Source organism: Gnatocerus cornutus, unplaced genomic scaffold (assembly GCF_029298725.1).
Source record: "Gnatocerus cornutus isolate USDA-ARS CGAHR unplaced genomic scaffold, icGnaCorn1.1 ctg00000033.1, whole genome shotgun sequence".
NCBI lineage: Eukaryota > Metazoa > Arthropoda > Insecta > Coleoptera > Tenebrionidae > Gnatocerus > Gnatocerus cornutus.
In genome coordinates, this window is record NW_028275382.1 from 1,648,146 (window position 1) to 1,665,697 (window position 17,552).

Consider the following 17,552-nt stretch of genomic DNA (forward strand, 5'->3'; position numbering starts at 1 on the left):
TCTAATGTTAATAATAATAATTAAAGTGTTCAAAAATTTGGCTGTCACTTCAATAATTTTGACGTTCGAAGTTATATGAGAGCAGGCGTGAAATTTTACTGGCTTGCGTTTTAAAGCTTTACTGCCTTGCCAGTTATGAGACATTTTCAAGGTGCATACAGTGACTTGATAAACTAATGTTTACAAGTGAGGAACAAATAAAAGTTGTAACAGTTTCGTATGAAAATTCGTGCGATTTTCTTCGATCAAATTACTTGCAAACAAGTAATTGTGAATACATTAGCAAATTTTTTTAAAATTTCAAAATAGACAGAGATCCACTAAATTATTTATCTAGTTGGCTGTTGCGTTTAGAATGTCTGGCAATTATTTGACACACTGGCAAGGTGCCTGACGACTAGATGAATAATTACTAATGAGATGTAAAATTTTTCAAAAGTTTTAAAGTTCAGGCTCAAGTCCAGCCCAATTTCCATACAATCGACCGTTACAAATCAATCTAACAGATAAAAAGTACCAAATTTCCATAAATGAGAGGACGGAAAATCCAGTGAATAGCCCCAGAATACCTCCAAAGTTCGCCAAAAAATCGATGGGACCATACAGCTCGTTTCGGTCGGACGTAACAAAGCTATCACTCTTGAAAAAAATAGTCAGAGAAGACAAATTCGTGCTGAAATGTTAAGTTTAAAAACTGAAAAAGAACCATTGGACGTACTCATTAGGGATGGAGAGTCCATGGGCAGAGTAAACTCTTTTCCAGTTCCAGTCAGTTTGAGAGGTTTCTACATCATAGGTGATGTCGGTGCAAATTGGTAAACAGTTACAGTCGTCTTTAGAGGTTTTCTTTTCTGAGATTTTTTCGTAGAGATCTTTAGCTTGCATGAAATCTATTTTTTTTTTAAATTAGAATCTACCTAATTTGTTGTAACATACCTTCGGCATCCTTCATACCATTCAATTCTTCCAGTTCCACAAATTTTAGTACCCTTCTCTCCTACAAAACCTCTCATTATAGTACCGCCACTTTCTCTTTACCTTACTTGGCATGTAAAAGTTGACACATCCGCAGCTCTTCAAAGTGTGCTTGGTCAAACATTCGAACTTACAATTCAAAGCACTGTAAATCTTAAAGTACGACAAATTACGTTCGGAAGGAAAATAACACCCTCTCCGTCTCGGATTGTACATTTTCACCCTATCAGAAGTACTTATCATCACAGGTTATAACGCCCCCACCACGCTCTGATCCAATGGTACTCTGAAGTACTGTTGGCTCGGTCTCGGCACCCTCATAGGAGAATGCAATGTAACTTTATACCCCTGAAGCGAATTACCACCGCAAGCAAAATCTAGATGTACTTCGGGGGTGAGAATGTTGAAACTCAAACCGTTTGGTACCCCGGAAAAAAGGGCTCGCCGAGGGTAAGTTTGCATGACCGCGTCGGAGGAAAAACCGTGTTCTACAGACCAAAGGCTAATGTTAGGAGAAGATAAGTAGTTCCTAAACTGGCCAATGTCGAGTGAGTCTTACATGTTGTCTTTGAAAATGGCGCTGCGGTCTAACATGTTGAAGGTGTAACAAACTCCTTGGTCTGTTATAATGGAGGTAAACAAATCATCGCATTTATAGGGGCTTCCTAGGTACATGCATTCCCACAGGATCAATCGTGGTTTGATTTTGTGCAGAACCTCGAAGAAATCATCGGGGAAAAATCCAGGATTGGAGTAGTTCACAGTTTTGTCGTATTTGCAGATTAGGCTCAGGTATTCAAACATTGTGGATCTAAAAGTACCTGTTGTTTAGTCTAGTATATTAGTTATGTTGGTAACTCTGTCGCAAACAGCGCCGCCAACATCACCAAATTTCAAAACTTACTCTGACCGCGTTAACGTTCCGTTTTTCTTCTTCTTCATCAATATTTTGCTGTAACTGAAGAGATGCTGCATCGATTTCGACTCCGGACAAATCGTAAAGGCCGGAAATGGAATTCTATGAATAGAAGTTCCTTGATTGGCGAAATTTACGATAACAGGGCTTTTTTGTACCCTCCGTAAATTGAATATACACACACTGCCAGGCAAACGACGAAAACGGAACCCCACCACACCCTTCAAAAGATAAATTATTTAAAAAAGGTGAAGATGCGACTCACCGCTCAAAGATTGATCTTTTCTCGCCAAAGTAGCGAAAACCGTGGATGCCGGTGCAGTTGCAGTACTCTCGGAAATAAACGCAGAGATTCTTAAGTAAGGTTTTTTTTTGGGGTGGAATACTGGAGTTTTCCATTGTAATGTGTGTTGTGAAACGGAAAATAGTGTTGTTTTGATGGTTTATGTTAATTTATGGATCTCTGGAGAATCTGTCAGTCGGGTTGAATTTATGGAGGATTAATTAATTGAAGAAGGTGTAGCTAATGAAGTTGAAATTTTGTTACGACACAGTTCTTAGTAATTAGACAGAAGTAAAAAAATGAGTCATACAAATTTTTGGGCAACCGTCTCTAAAACGATCATTTCATGTACCTTAAGGGCCCCACAAACCTCGTTCTTGCACGACGTTTTTGAACGACGGTTTCGACGGTTGGAACGAACGGTCGGAAAAACCGAGGTCTGTGGGCAAAAACCGTCGTGTTGAACCGTCGTTTCAAAATATCAGAAATGAAATCTTTGAAATCCGTCCGTCTTCGTTTCATCGGTTCGGGTAAACACGAGGTGTGTGGGCAAAAACCGTCGTGCTTTTTCAGTGTCGTTCGTGCTATTTTGCTTTCAACAGTCTTCTGCTGCTGCCTATCTCAACTCTTCTATAATAATAGTTTAACTGGCCAACAGTCACTCGTTTTATTAACTCTTTCGTCCATAATTTGGAATAATCCGAGTGCGTTTCAGAAAATGTCAAGCGTATTAATTGAATATGTACTCACTATTTAATTTGATTTCGGAAATTATCAGCTGTGATTCAAATTAACCACTTTAGTTTTTGAAAAACGTACATTTAACTCACTCCACAAATTAATATCAGAAAACACTATTTGAAAGTCAGATTTGATCATTTTCACATATTTTCCTTCGGATTGCAACTGTGGTAGGAAATTGATTTACTACATTTATACTTATACCTAGAATATTAATTTATAAGCGCTAATTTCGGAAGCTTAGTAGTAAGAAAGGCCTATTATTGATTACATCTTAATGACGTAATAATTAGTGATCAACGGAAAAGTTTTAATTGATTTGATTAGAAATTTAATCAGACTCATCATCACTTTATTTAACAACAAATTAATGAACGAATAATGATAAATTAATTTGACATCAAATTAGAAAGCCCTAATTAATTTCATTTACTAATTAATTAAACAAATAATTAATCGTTTAATCGATTTAATTTGTCTAATTAATTTACACTTTCACTTTTAGCTACTAATTAATACCCCATTAAAAACCAATTAAAAGGTCATTAGGCTAATTAACCGGCTAATTAATTAATTTGATAAATCTTTGATTTTCCTTTAATTGACCTTTGATTAATCACTAATGGTTTCTCTTACTACTACCTCATTTTATATTCTCCGAAATTTATTGATTCATTTTTTTTATAATTTGGTTACATTTCACTTTATTTAATTTAATGAATAAATCCCGTTAATATGAAGTAAAAGAAATCAACGCATTCTGATATTATAACAATTGATATTTTCTGGAATTTTTTAAAAACATGTAGGAAGCCACCGCGCCGCTACTGATAACACTATGATTCTGTTTATCGCTTCAAAACCGACCAAAAATTACTGAAGGTGTGTGGGCCGTCCGGCTTCGTTCTTCGTTCCAACAGTTTGACCCGACGTTCAAAAACGTCATGCACGAACGAAGTTTGTGGGGCCCTTTACAGCGGGCATGAAGTCGAATTTCACAGCCGTTCCATTGACAACAGCCATAAAACTAAATCGTCGTCTAAGCGGCAACTACCGCAATCTCAATTTTTACAAAGTCATGCGGGAGCCCAATAAAATAGTTTTTTCGTTAGTGTAATTTTTTTTTCCAATGACTTTTTATATATCAAATTTTAGCTTAAGGTTAAATCTATTCAGTAATACAAAATATAATCTCTACCAGTAAGTTTCCAGCGAAAAATTCATCTGAGAAAAAGTAATAATCAAATATTTTCACAACTGAGGTTACGGATGTTGCGGCTTAGACGACGAAATATCACTATGGCAGCGGCCGTAAAACTAAATATCACTATGGCAGCGGCCGTAAAACTAAATGTCACTTTTAGGTAAGCATGGGGACATCGCACATTTGACTTAAGCGCCACCTACCGCCATATATTGAAGTGTTTTCCGCATCCTGCAGAATTTTTGTTGTATACTTTGCATCAAAAATTTCACATTGTTCGTGGAGTATTGTAAATGGAAGATCGCTCCTGTAATCGTTTCTGTGGTGTTACTTAAGGGGTTAGGTAGGTTTGAAAATTTCAAAAAAAATCGTGTTTGTTTTTGTCTTGTTAAATAGTACAATATGTTTAAAATATTCTCCTAAAATTTCAAACCGATCCGAGTTAAATTCTAAGAAATAGACTCTTCAGAAGTTCCGCCCATCAGGCCATGTTAGTGGAGCGCTTTGCAGGTCGGCCTTTCCCACTTTTTTTCCAAAATTCGTTTTTTACTTGTTGCTTCTTGAGCCAACAGGTTGATTTGAGGTTATAAGGGTTCGTGAAGATTTACTATAAGTGTTTATAAATTTTTATTTATAAAATATGAGTAAAGTTACAAGATCTGATCGAACAACTAGTGGGCGAAGAAAAGATAGATCAAAGAAAAGAAAACAATCATTTAATCCGAAAACTGCTGAGATAGACGACGAATCTTTCAACAGTACGTCGGCAAAAAAAAACTCAAAAGCCAAGAAGAAAAACACGTGCCAGAGGACGGTAATCTGTGGTAGGGTAGGGTGGGGCTGATTTGGACGTGGGGCACATTTGGACAATTCAAATTTACCCCGTAAATGACCAGGGAATCAAGCGCCTCTCAACAGTTACGGCCATTTTCATGTCCACAACTAAATGTATTGTAGCACTGTACTGAAATATAGTGGTTAAAGTTTTTAAACACATATAAACAAATTCGAAGGTGTGAAGTAAGTTTTTTATGTTATTTTTGAAAAGTTCTACAACTTTTCGGGTTTCTCCTTATTACTGGAAACAATTTTTGGTAGAAAACTTATTCATTACCAAATATATAACCTATAACCCACATCGCTTAGCTATGATACAAGTTTCATTTATTGAGAAGAGAACGAAAGATTAGCACTTGGGGCACGTTTGGACATACTGCATGGGGTAGATATGGACAAGTCCAAATCTGCCCCTTTCATTTACAATGTTTACTTTTCTTCAAAAAGAACAAATATGTTTTTTAAATGTTTATATATAATATTATTTATTTCAGAATGGTTGGGAATTATAAACCGAAAACGGGGAGAAATCTAATCGACGGCAAGGCAATTAAACTTGCCGTTCGGGAAGTGCTTAAGAACAAAAGAAAAATTCGAGATGCTGCAGCATTATTCAATTTAAAAAAATCTACAGTATTCTTTCATGTAAAGAAAGCTAAAGAGAAGGGGACTTCATACGAATCTGGTGTTGAAGAAGGTAGTTCTGAAGAAGAACAACATTTGAACTCCAGATACGTGTCTCGCCAAGTATTTACCATTCAAGAAGAGAAACAACTGGAAGATTACCTTCTTCGGTCTTCAAACATGAACTTTGGTCTAACCTATTCGCACACGAGAAGATTAGCATATGAATATGCGCAGCTATTAGGTAAAAACATTCCACCTAGCTGGATTGAAAAGAAGATAGCGGGCGTAGATTGGATGCGGAAATTTATGACCAGGCATTCGACACTAACGCACAGAAAGCCAGAAAACGTGAGCATAGGTCGAATTTCTGGTTTTAACAAAAAAAATGTTGGTATTTTTTTCGACAACCTTGCAGGAGTGTTAGAGAAGCATAAATTCACACCAGGCCGAATTTTAAATATTGATGAAACAGGGATTTCAACCGTCCTACAAGCTCCAAAAGTAATCTGTAAGATGGGAAAAAAACAAATTACTCAATGTGTTTCGGCGGAACGAGGCACACTGGTCACATTTTGTGGTATTATAACTGCAATCGGTACCACTATTCCACCTGTATATATTTTTCCTCGAGTTAGAATGAAGGATTACTTTCTTCATGGTGCAGTGCCTGGTTCCGTAGGTTTTGCTTCAAAGAATGGGTGGATTACGGCAGAAATATTTGTCCTTATTTTAAAACATATCCACAAATATACAAACTGCTCACTTGAAAAGAAAATTTTGTTGCTTGTAGACAATCATGAAACTCATGTTTCGCTGGAGGCCATAAATTTTTGCAGAGATCACGGCATTGTCATGCTGTCATTTCCACCGCACTGCACACATAAGATGCAACCATTAGATGTTGGACTTTATGGTCCATTCAAATCTCGTTTGAAGTCTGCATTCAATGATTTCATGTTAAACCACCCTGGTAAACCCATAACAATACATGATATTGCCAAATTAAGTTATGATCCATATCTTCAATCTTTCACTCCCTCCAACATAATAAAGGCATTTGAAAAGCCAGGAATTTTCCTGATAAACCGTTGTGCTTTTGATGATAGTGATTTTGTTGGAGTGTTGAACTATGATGATGAAAGTTCAGCAATTGATGATCATAAGTCAGAAGCCATTTTATTTAATTGCAAGCCTTCAACCTCTAAAGAATCTGACGCTTTCCAGAAAATTCATATAATCAGTGATGTCAGCCTTTCGCCCCCCTTAGAATCCGTGCATTCATACATAAAGAATTTGTTACTCCTGATTCTTGAAAGAGTTTTTGCCGAACATAACAAAATCAAAGAACCGCTCATTCTTTCACCGGAGAATGTAAGGCCCTTGCCAAAATTAAAATCAAAGGCTCCAACTAACAAAGGCAAAAAGAGAGGTAGATCGCGTGTTTATACAGACATGCCGGAAAAAAAGGATATGGAAATGAAAGAGCAGAGAAAGAAAAGTAGAAATGTTAAAAAAATTAAATCTGTAAGGAGAATCTTCACAAGTGCCAAAAATACAAAAAAAAACAAAGGCCAACAAAACAGAACGCGCGTCACCTCATCGAGTTCTGAAGAAAGCTTAACCGAAGAATTAATCCAACAAATGAGTGTTGATTCGGATATTGATTTAGATTTTGACGAAGAATATTTACCAGACAAGATTCTAGATGATGAAGAGATAGGTGTTGGAGACTTTGTCTTGGTGAAATTTGCCACTAAGAAAAAGATTTTGCATTTTGCAGGAAGAGTTGAAGATGTGCTAAGATGTCATGAATATGAAATAAAATTTTTGCGCCAACACAAAAATTATGGATTTCACTTCCCCTCCATAGACGACATCAGTATTGTTCCTAGAGAAGACATTGTAACAAAACTGCCCAAACCATACGAAATTAAAGGTTCAGCCAGACTTGCTGCATACATAAAATTTCATGTTTCTTTCAAAAATTTTAATATACAGTAGAATTAAGTGCCTATCTTTATTTTCAAAAACTTATTTCAAAATTCTAAATTACCTGCTAACTTATTTTCTTTAAGATCGTACATCAAAAAAACTTGTCCACATGTGCCCCAGCCTAGTCCAAATCTGCCCTAGCATGGGGTACATTAGGACCAATACTTCTATGTAGAAATATATTTTTTTAACCCTTTTGGGATGTTTTTTTTACCACCCTCTTTTACACCATGATTTCCAAATAATTCCGGCATATGTAAAAAAATAAATCAATTTAATATCTAAAAAAAACTTTAAACAGCGGCAGTTAAAAAAAAGTGTCCAAACTTGCCCCAGTCTACCCTATGCAATCATCGATTTTTTTAGTTTTTTCAACACTATCTACTTTTGTAAAGTGTTCTAATGTAATAAATGAGAATGGAGAGGACAAAATATGTAATGGTAAAGTGGATATTAAACAGTGTGTGAAATTTGGCCTTGGTTTCAAAATTCTCGTAGAGTGTGAAAAATGTCAGCCTAGATTCATTTTATCGTGTCAAAAAATTGGTAAATCATATGAAATAAATCGTAGGTTTATATTTGTGATGCGAGTATTGGGCTTAGGACTTGGCGGATGTAAAAAATTCTGTGGCTTGATGGATATAATTTGTTATGTTTTGAGTAAGTCAACATATGATTTTTATGTTCAGAAAATTCATCAATGTGTTCAGGTGGTTGCTGAAACACTTTTTTCATCGGCTGTAAAAGAAGAAAAACAACATCACGTGTGATCGAAGTGGTATTGATGATACGACAGATGTAACTGTATCAGGTGATGGTACTTGGAAAAAGCGCGGTGTGTCTACGTTAATTGGTTATTATAGCGGAAAAGTTTTGGATATTTTTGTAAAATGTTTATATTGTAAATTATGTGAAGTTTGGAAAGAAAACTGAACACAACAGAATTTGAAGAGTGGCAGGAATCACCAAGGGCCAGCTGGTAATATGGAAGTTTCATCAATCGTTGCAATGTCTCAACGCTCTTTTGAAAAATAGGCCTAAGGTACTCAATTATATTGGTGGCGGGGACTCCAAAACATATTCCGGAGTTTTTAACCTTATGGCGACGATTTGATTATAAATAAAAAAGAATGCGTAGGACATGTGCAGAAAAGGATGGGCAAGCGCTTACGTGATTTGGTCAATAAAACTTTTAAAGAAAAAAGAAACAAGACCGGTAAAACAATTAGAAAAAAAACTCTGTCTGGTCAAGGCAAACATACTGGCAAATTTATTGATAAGATAACAGTTTATTATGGTCTAGCTATAAGAAGAAACTGCTTTTCGGTGCAAAATATGAGAGACGCTATATGGACAACTTATTTACATTATACTCGTATCTACACAGACAAAAATTCACAGCATGATAAATGTCTAAAGTACCCTAACTCATGGTGCACTTGGCAGCGAAAAAGTTATGAAACGGTTTTGTTCAAATTTTGCACACATCTTTAAAATACCATTATCAAGTCATTGAACGAAGGTTTTTTTTTAATTACAACTTTTTTTTCGAGCCAAGACATGGCGAAAATTTGACCAAAAAATGTGGTGTTTTTTTTCAAAGTCTGTTAAAAATTGAAATTTTCCTTTTTTTGTCCTTCGTTCAATAACGAGATTTATCCATGTACTAACGAAATATTTTTGGTTTTTTGATTTTAGATGAACCAATAATGAGTTATGCTGTCCACGGCAAGAGCATTTTTTTGGGACGTCAAGGGAGATGACGTACCAACGGCTATGTTTTCGGAATTTTTAAATAAATATTTCACAAAATACTGTTTAAATATGTATCTTTGATACTCTGAATTGTTTAAATAAAATATATGATTGTATATATTTAAAAAAAATAGTAAAAAAAAATACCCTTTTTTTGAATTTCTGAAACCCCTTAAGTAAAAGACTTGAAACATGATATAGGGCTTATTTTTTGCTTTAATTTGTGAATACACTAGTTAATTAGAGAAAAGGTAACTCATTTTCAACGTAGAATTATCTTCTAATTTTGATTCTAAAGTCTGTTTTGATCCATCAGGGCCGGATATTTTTGGAAAATTTTTTTTTAGGTTACGCTGCATAACTCAGTTTTTTTTAAAGATGGAATTGAGCATTACTGTTTTAGAAAGCCTATTAAATAAGCTTTCCAACGAGCTATAGAACTCACCACTGAATTCAGTAATTTCAAAGATATTATTAAAAAACTAAAGTCATTTCCGAATACCAAAAATGTTACTTTTAAAAGAATTCCAGGCTGCGACACTATTGGTGGCTATGTTTGGGTACAAAACTAAATCTCGTAACGGTTTTCTCGTTTGTGTGACAACAAAAAGTTCATCTTTTTTACAGCCGTGACAAACAGATTCCTAAACCACAATAATTGATATGATGGAAAGAAAAAACTATTGTTATTTAAAATGTTACTGGAATTGTACATAATTTGCTTTTGAAACGATTTGAGTCTCGTATTTGGTAATGAAACTAGCAAATTTATGAGCGCGCGATTACTTATTAAAGTTAAGCATTTGCTCGCTTTTGGATGAAAAATATACACAAGAAATGTGCCTTTTCATATTCAAAACAGAATAATATGCATTATTGCGAAGGTAATTAATGAGATTTTTACTAATAAAAATGTCAGAGCCGCCGCGTGAGGGCGCTGATGCAAGTTTTATGCGATACGCCTATAGTTTTATTCGATCTCACGGTATTATCTACAAACGTCACTTCTGACAACTGGCCTACGTGCTTCGATTGCTTTACTTTTCTTGCGATTGATTTTCTTTTCTGTGGTTGTTTTTATTGTGTTGTATTTTATACTTTGAATCACCAATGCACTGTCTGTACAAATTTGAGTGACATTGCATATGTTGGGATCGACAGCGACCACTTTTTGAGGGAGAAAGAGTTTTCAAAGCAGGGCATGCCGTTCGCCTCAGTTGGAAGACAAAGTGTTTGCCCTAGTTCTGCAAACATCTGCTTTAAAATCGTTCCTACATGAAGTTAATGTCATTTTACAGGGCAGCATTGATTGATCAGGCTTATGCAAACATGTGCTTGCAATGTTGAATTACATAAATCGGTAAGTGACTTATTATTATGTTATAAACCTTTAATTTATGAAACTTTTGCATATTTGAGGAACTTAAACTTCTGGGCTCAACAGATTTAAGACAACAACAAACAAATGGTCAGGTCAGGTCAGGTCAGGTCAGGTCAGGTCAGGTCAGAGCGTCTGAATACCAGATCAACACCCTGGACAAATTCGGACAAAAATAAATTAGAATTTCCAGCAATGACCGACAATGACATCAAAACTTTGACTTTAGGGAAGTTTCAAGGCGAGAAGGCAGTACAATTTACATGTCACCATGTTAAAAAACACAAAGTCAGACCAATCAGTCAAGCTCGCATTCAGTCGAAATACGTTAAATCTAAAAATCATCAATGCTTCTTGGAATTTGAACCTAGTAAACAAGAACATGAACAATTATTGGCAAATACTGTTTATTCATTTCTTTTATTTTATTATTTTTATTATATTACGGAATTGAATGTATGCTAAAACTTTTTGTTTTAGATTATTATTGTAAATGCAATTCAGGGGCACGTATAGCGACATTGGTGTGGTTTTTTGGTCGTGGGAGAAATTCGCCAGAAATTATTCCAAAAAAGCGTCATTTTTTCAAATTCATAATTAATGCACGTGAACTAGGGTAAAACTACTACTTTTAAAATGACTCTAATCTAATCACTTTTTAGCACTAGTTGTGCAGAGCAATAATTGCTTTAACATTCTGAGTTAAATTAATAGTGCCACTATTTTGCTGTGCCTCTTTCTTTTTCTTTTGGCAAAAATTCGAAAATTCTTGGATGTAAATCAGGCTTTCAATTCTTTAGGGAGAAAATTGAAGGTGGCGATTTTTGAGGTTAACACGTTGTCAAACTCGAGTGTATTAATCAATGATTAATTAAAATTTTGTTGTAAAAGAAAGGTTTCAATAGAGATTTAACAAGTTTTGGCGTTCTTGCGTAAGACGCATGCCACAGTTGCGTCAAGGCCAAACGCTTTCGCTGCCAACTGTTACGGATAAAAATCGTTAGGGGCTGCTGGCAGTTTAACTTTTTAATGAGTGGACTGATAAATTTTGAAAATGTTTAATGCTTTTACGAGCAGAGAGTGGTGTACATCTCATACAGGCAAAAGAAAATCACTAAATATTCATTTTTGGACTTGATGTTTCTTAAAAATTCGAAGAATTGCTCTGGGTTTTACAAAAGCAAACTTTGATAAAAAAACATTTTTCCCTTTGTTGGTAACGTAGAAAAAACCAAAATTTGACATTGCAAATTCTAAAACATTATATCTAAACATCTTCAAATCCCTAGTGTATAATTTTTCATAAAAAATCGATCAAAAAACCTCTTAAAATTGAAATTAGAATATTCTTTTAATTGATCATTCAATTTATAGGAAAATTAGAAAATTCCAAATGTTTTTGACCATTCTTGGTAAAAAGTGTGATTTTTCACTTTTAGTTGAGCAGATAAACCAGCACGAAATCGAAAAGTGGCTCTGCAACATTGTCATATTTTTGACTTCCAAAAACAAAAAGGGCACAAAATTTAAAAGTTGCAGCACAAATTAGCACAAAGTTAGCACGAAATTACAAGACTAGTTTGATTCATTTTGATGACATATGATGCTAGGCGTCAAGTTTGAGTATCATTTTTGTTTCTTGAATAACTCGAAAACGAAAAGAGCACAAAATTTAAAAATTGTAGCACAAATTGGCACAGAATTAGCCCAAAATTATAGCATATGTTTGAATTTTTTTTTGCGTTGCAAGTTACTCTTCTAATTGAAGAATATCAAAAACATACATGTTTGTAACACTTGAAAAAATTCAAGCGTCATTAAGACCATTGCGGCCAAATATTACCACCCAAGAAATAAAGACAAAATTTGGTGCTTTGAGGACCAATTTTCTGAACGAATACAAAAAGTATACATCCAGCAGACACAGCGGAGCTGGAGATGACGCAGTAAGAAATTATTATGACTATACAATAAGACAGATTGTTAAAACGAGTAAAATGCAGGTATACCAACCATCTATATGGTATTTTAAAAATTGTTTTTCGTCTTGGAACACGTCAAGCCACGTGAGGCAAACGACTCCTGCAGTCAAGATTCTCACCTGGAACATCAGGAATGCAGAGGAGATTCGCAAGACATTCCAGGGGTAATCGAAGACGCAATTGTGGATGAAGTCGACCATGATGGACTGCGTGGTGAATGAAGATGGGATTTTAACCACACCAAGTACTAGCCATTCTCCAATACTTACATATTATGCCGAAATTTAACTGGTGCGATGTATTTGGATATGTTGGAAAATACCACTGATCCTATGCTCACAGAAGTAGTTGAGAATAATGACCACTATGTCGAAGATCACGTGATATTTCAGCAAGATGGAGCTCCTCATTTCGCATTGCCGGTTCGTGAATTTTTAGATCAAAGATTTACAGAACGTTGGATAGGCAGAAGGGGATCTATAGAATGGCCAGCGAGGTCACCTGACCGTTTTCTTGTGGGGTTACTTAACAAGTAAGATTTGCATCATCATCATTGGATGATCTTACATTTAACTTAAATATGACTAGAGCTCCACTGATTTTACATACATTTACTGTACAACGTCCCATTCTCAAAGAATTCATAAACCAACTTGGATGATGAAGAATTACAGAACGAGTTCTTCCAACAGGACAATGCAACTTCACATACGGCCAAAGTTTGACGACCGGTTAATTTTTATGCTAAAAAATTAAGAAAACTGCCCTTATTTCTTAAAAATGTGAGCCAGAGGTAACTAAATCTGTGGTTCTTGTGGAAAAAAGAGCATAGGAAATAGGAAAATGACTGAGAAAACTAGGCATAATAATCTGAGCCAAAACTTAAAAGAATTTGAAACGACCAGGTACACTACCAAACGGTATTGTTAAACGCCACAAGAGATCAAACATCATTTGAAAGAACAACAGTGGGAAGTTGAAAGACAAAGCTATAAATAGCAATCTAAAATTAAAGAAATGGAAGATGCATTTGCATTGGTGAAACAAAATTTAAATGATCAACTGGTAAATTAACGTAATTTTCATAATTAAAAAAAAATGTCAATGCTTTTTTTTCAGTGTACAGCAAACTAAAAAATTTTATTGACCAATAAACTTCTCAATGTTAGAAGTTTTATGTGTTTCGTCAGAGAAGAATTTCTTTACTTTACAAAAGAATTTGTTTGGTGTGCGGTGTCTCTACAAGAAAAAAAACTGTATGACCGAAAATCTAATAAGGAAATTATTCTGATTTTGTAGATTTCGTGCTCTTCTTTGCGAATTCAAGCCAGAAAACAACGAAAATCGGCGAGAAATCGTCGTTTTGCATCGAAATATGCGGTTTTCTCTAAGAATTTTGATGATTTCGTGCAGAATTTTTTAAGTAAATTTATTTAAGAATAATGAATTGAAAATTGAAAATTTTGAAGTACACTACTAAACAAAACACGGTAATTGGTGAAGACAAGTCAAATCAAATAACAAAAAATGTTGGAGGTAAGTCTTTTGGTTTATGAGTGATTAATCATAGATTAATCAGGGATTGTTCACCTGGAAGTGTCGAAAGTAGAGCGGCTCACAGTCCACGGTGGAGCAATCCTGATGTGACAATAGATTTACTTAACATTTTTAACATCACAGTTATATTAAATTTAATTTAATATTATATTAGATAGGCTTTTGTTAATAAACGATAGTATTGATAGAACCAAGGTGGTTGTTAATACTCACCCCCGCAACAATGAGAAAATTATTCGAATATTATCACGTGACGCTAGTACAAGAGCTTAAGCCAACGGATTTTCGGAAAGGAGTGCAGTTTTGCCATTTTATACAAAGAAAACTAAATGAATATCGTAATTTCCTAGATCAAGTACTATTCAGTGATGAGGCCAGATTCAATGATAACGTAGAAGTAACTCGCCACAACGGCTGAAATCCACTTATTTCGATGCTAAACGACGATTTCTCGCTGATTTTCCCCGTTTTCTGGCTTGGATTCGCAAAGAAGTGCTCGAAATCTACAAAACCACCAATTTTTATCAAGATTCAACGGCTTAATTGCAAGAAAACAGCTGAAATATGCACGAAATCATCAAAATTCTTAAAGAAATCCGCTTGTTTCGATGCTAAACGACGATTCCTGGCTGATTTTCGCCGTTTTCTGGCTTGTTTTCGCAAAGAAGGGCTCGAAATCTACAAAACCACCACTTCTTATCAAGATTCATCGGCTGAATTGCAAAAAAACAGAAGAAACCTGCACGAAATCTTCAAAATTCTTAAAGAAATCCGCTTATGTCGATTCTAAACGACGATTTCTCGCTGATTTTCGCCGTTTTCTGGCTTGGATTCGCAAGGAAAAGCTCGAAATCTACAAAACCACCACTTTTTGTCAAGATTCAATGGCTGAATTGCAAAAAAACATCAGAAATCTGCACGAAATCCTTAAAATTCTTGAAGAAATCCGCTTATTTCGATGCTAAACGACGATTTCTCGCTGATTTTCGTTGTTTTCTGGCTTGAATTCGCAAAAAAGAGCACGAAATCTATAAAACCATGCCTTTTAATCAAGATTTAACGGCTGAATTGCAAGAAAAGAGCAAAAATCTGCACGAAATCATCAAAATTCTTAATGAAATCCGCTTCTTTCGATGCTAAACGACGATTTCTCGCTGATTCTTGCCGTTTGCTGGCTTGGATTTGCAAAGAAGAGCTCGAAATCTACAAAACCACCAATTTTTATAAAGATTCAACAGCTGAATTGCAAGAAAACAGCAAAAATCTGCACGAAATCATAAAAAATTCTTACAGAAATCCCCTTATTTTGATGCTAAACGACGATTTCTCGCTGATTTTCGCCGTTTTTTGGCTTGGATTCGCAAAGAAAAGCTCGAAATCTACAAAACCACCAATTTTTATCAAGATTCAACGACTGAATTGCAAGAAAACAGCAAAAATCTGCACGAAATCAAAATTCTTAAAGAAATCCGCTTATTTCGATGCTAAACGTCGATTTCTCGCTGATTCTTGTCGTTTTCTGGCTTGGATTTGCAAACAGCTCGAAACAGCAGAAATCTGCACGAAACTATGTAAATTCTTACAGAAATCCGCTCATTTCAATGCTAAACGACGATTCCTCGCTGATTCTCGCCGTTTTCTGTCTTGGATTTGAAAAGACGAGCTCGAAATCTACAAAACCACCAATTTTTATCAAGATTCAATGGCTGAATTGTAAAAAAACAGAAGAAATCTGCATGAAATCATCACAATTCTTAAAGAAATCCGCTTATTTCGATGCTAAACGACGATTTCTCGCTAATTTTCCCCGTTTTCTGGCTTTGATTCGCAAAGAAGAGCTCGAAATCTACAAAACCACCAATTTTTATCAAGATTCAACGGCTGAATTGCAAGAAAAAAGCTGAAATATGCACGAAATCATCAAAATTCTATGCCTACGAAAATTCGCACTGGATTCGTAAAACACATTTTTAAAATGTATTCTCAGTTAATGTTTGAACCGGCATAAATATCACACCATTGGCCCCTACTTTTTTATGGGTATCTTAATGGTGTATTGTACTTGATTTTTTTACAAACTAAGTTGCCTAAAGTGAAAGATCTTGATCTAAATACCCGAGGAAATTTATGGCTGCAACAAGATGAGGCTCCTCCGCGAATATTTAGATTAAATGTTTAGAAATCGACGGATAGGTCGAGGATCTGAGAATATGTGGCCACTTCGAAGTCCCGATTTGTCAGCATTAGATTTTTTTCTATGGGGCGTAATTAAGTAAAGGGTGTTTGACACAAATCTAGGATTATAAAAAGAGTTTTGTTTACTGGTGTCCAATTGAAGGCACTTTATTATTTCGTTTCTAATTAAAAATTCAGTTTGATCCACAAAGCGAGTCGGGGAAAGTCACCTTACCACCAATCGATATAAGTTATATAGTTGTATCAAAATGGCGGGGCCGTGTTTTCGCATTCCCCCCTACAACGTTTAGTCTTCTCTATCTATCTTTGTCTATAAAATGAAATCATTTCGTTGCTTATTTCGTGTGATCGATATTGTTTGTAATCGAGTCAGCCTTGCAAATTAATCAGTCTTTGATAGATTCGTGCTGACAGCTGTCAACTGCAATGCCAAAAGTGGACAAATAGCGAATCAACGTTGACGGTGTTCTTCCATTTTGTGTCTTACACCTTCCAGGATTTCTTTTGATCCTCTTTTGCCGCTAGATTTACCTATTTTCACAGTTTCGGTTGTCAAAGTTCAATGACAATGTTAGATTAATTTTCATGGATGACTCGATTAGTAAATAACAGTGGTTGAGCAGTTTTCGAATTTACTTAATTGCTACTGAAGTGGACAAGAAAACAGAAGCAATTCAAGTGGCTCAATTACCACACTTTGGAGACACAAAACTACAAAAACTTTATGGCACATTTAAACTCGCAGATGAGGACAAACAGAAATTAGATCAAGAAATTTGATGACCATTTCACAAATTTTTCCAAACAACAAGGAGCAGCAATGTCGTCAGGTCAACCAACGAAGAAATCAGGCATTGCTGCAAGAGGATGAAGCAGACCTAGAAAAAGGCTCAAAAGTCTAGGTGTCAAAAAAGGAAAATCACCAGTCAACAACCATAGAACCCGAAGAGCTCAACAGAATAATTCACACAGGACAGTGTAAAACCCCACTTAGAATTTGTAACTTACATTTTTACATTGTCAATATTGACAGTTTTAATTTATTATTTTAAAAATTGATAAAGTCCAGTTTGAACTTGAGGATGTCTAAATTGGTAGTAAGTAATAAA

The 17,552-nt window shown here is 35.2% G+C and overlaps 1 pseudogene; it reads right to left on the reverse strand.

Annotated features, from left to right (window-relative positions):
• Window positions 1-441: 441 nt before the first annotated feature.
• On the reverse strand, window positions 442-2,290 carry LOC148166052 (pickpocket protein 28-like; annotated as a pseudogene).
• Window positions 2,291-17,552: the final 15,262 nt, after the last annotated feature.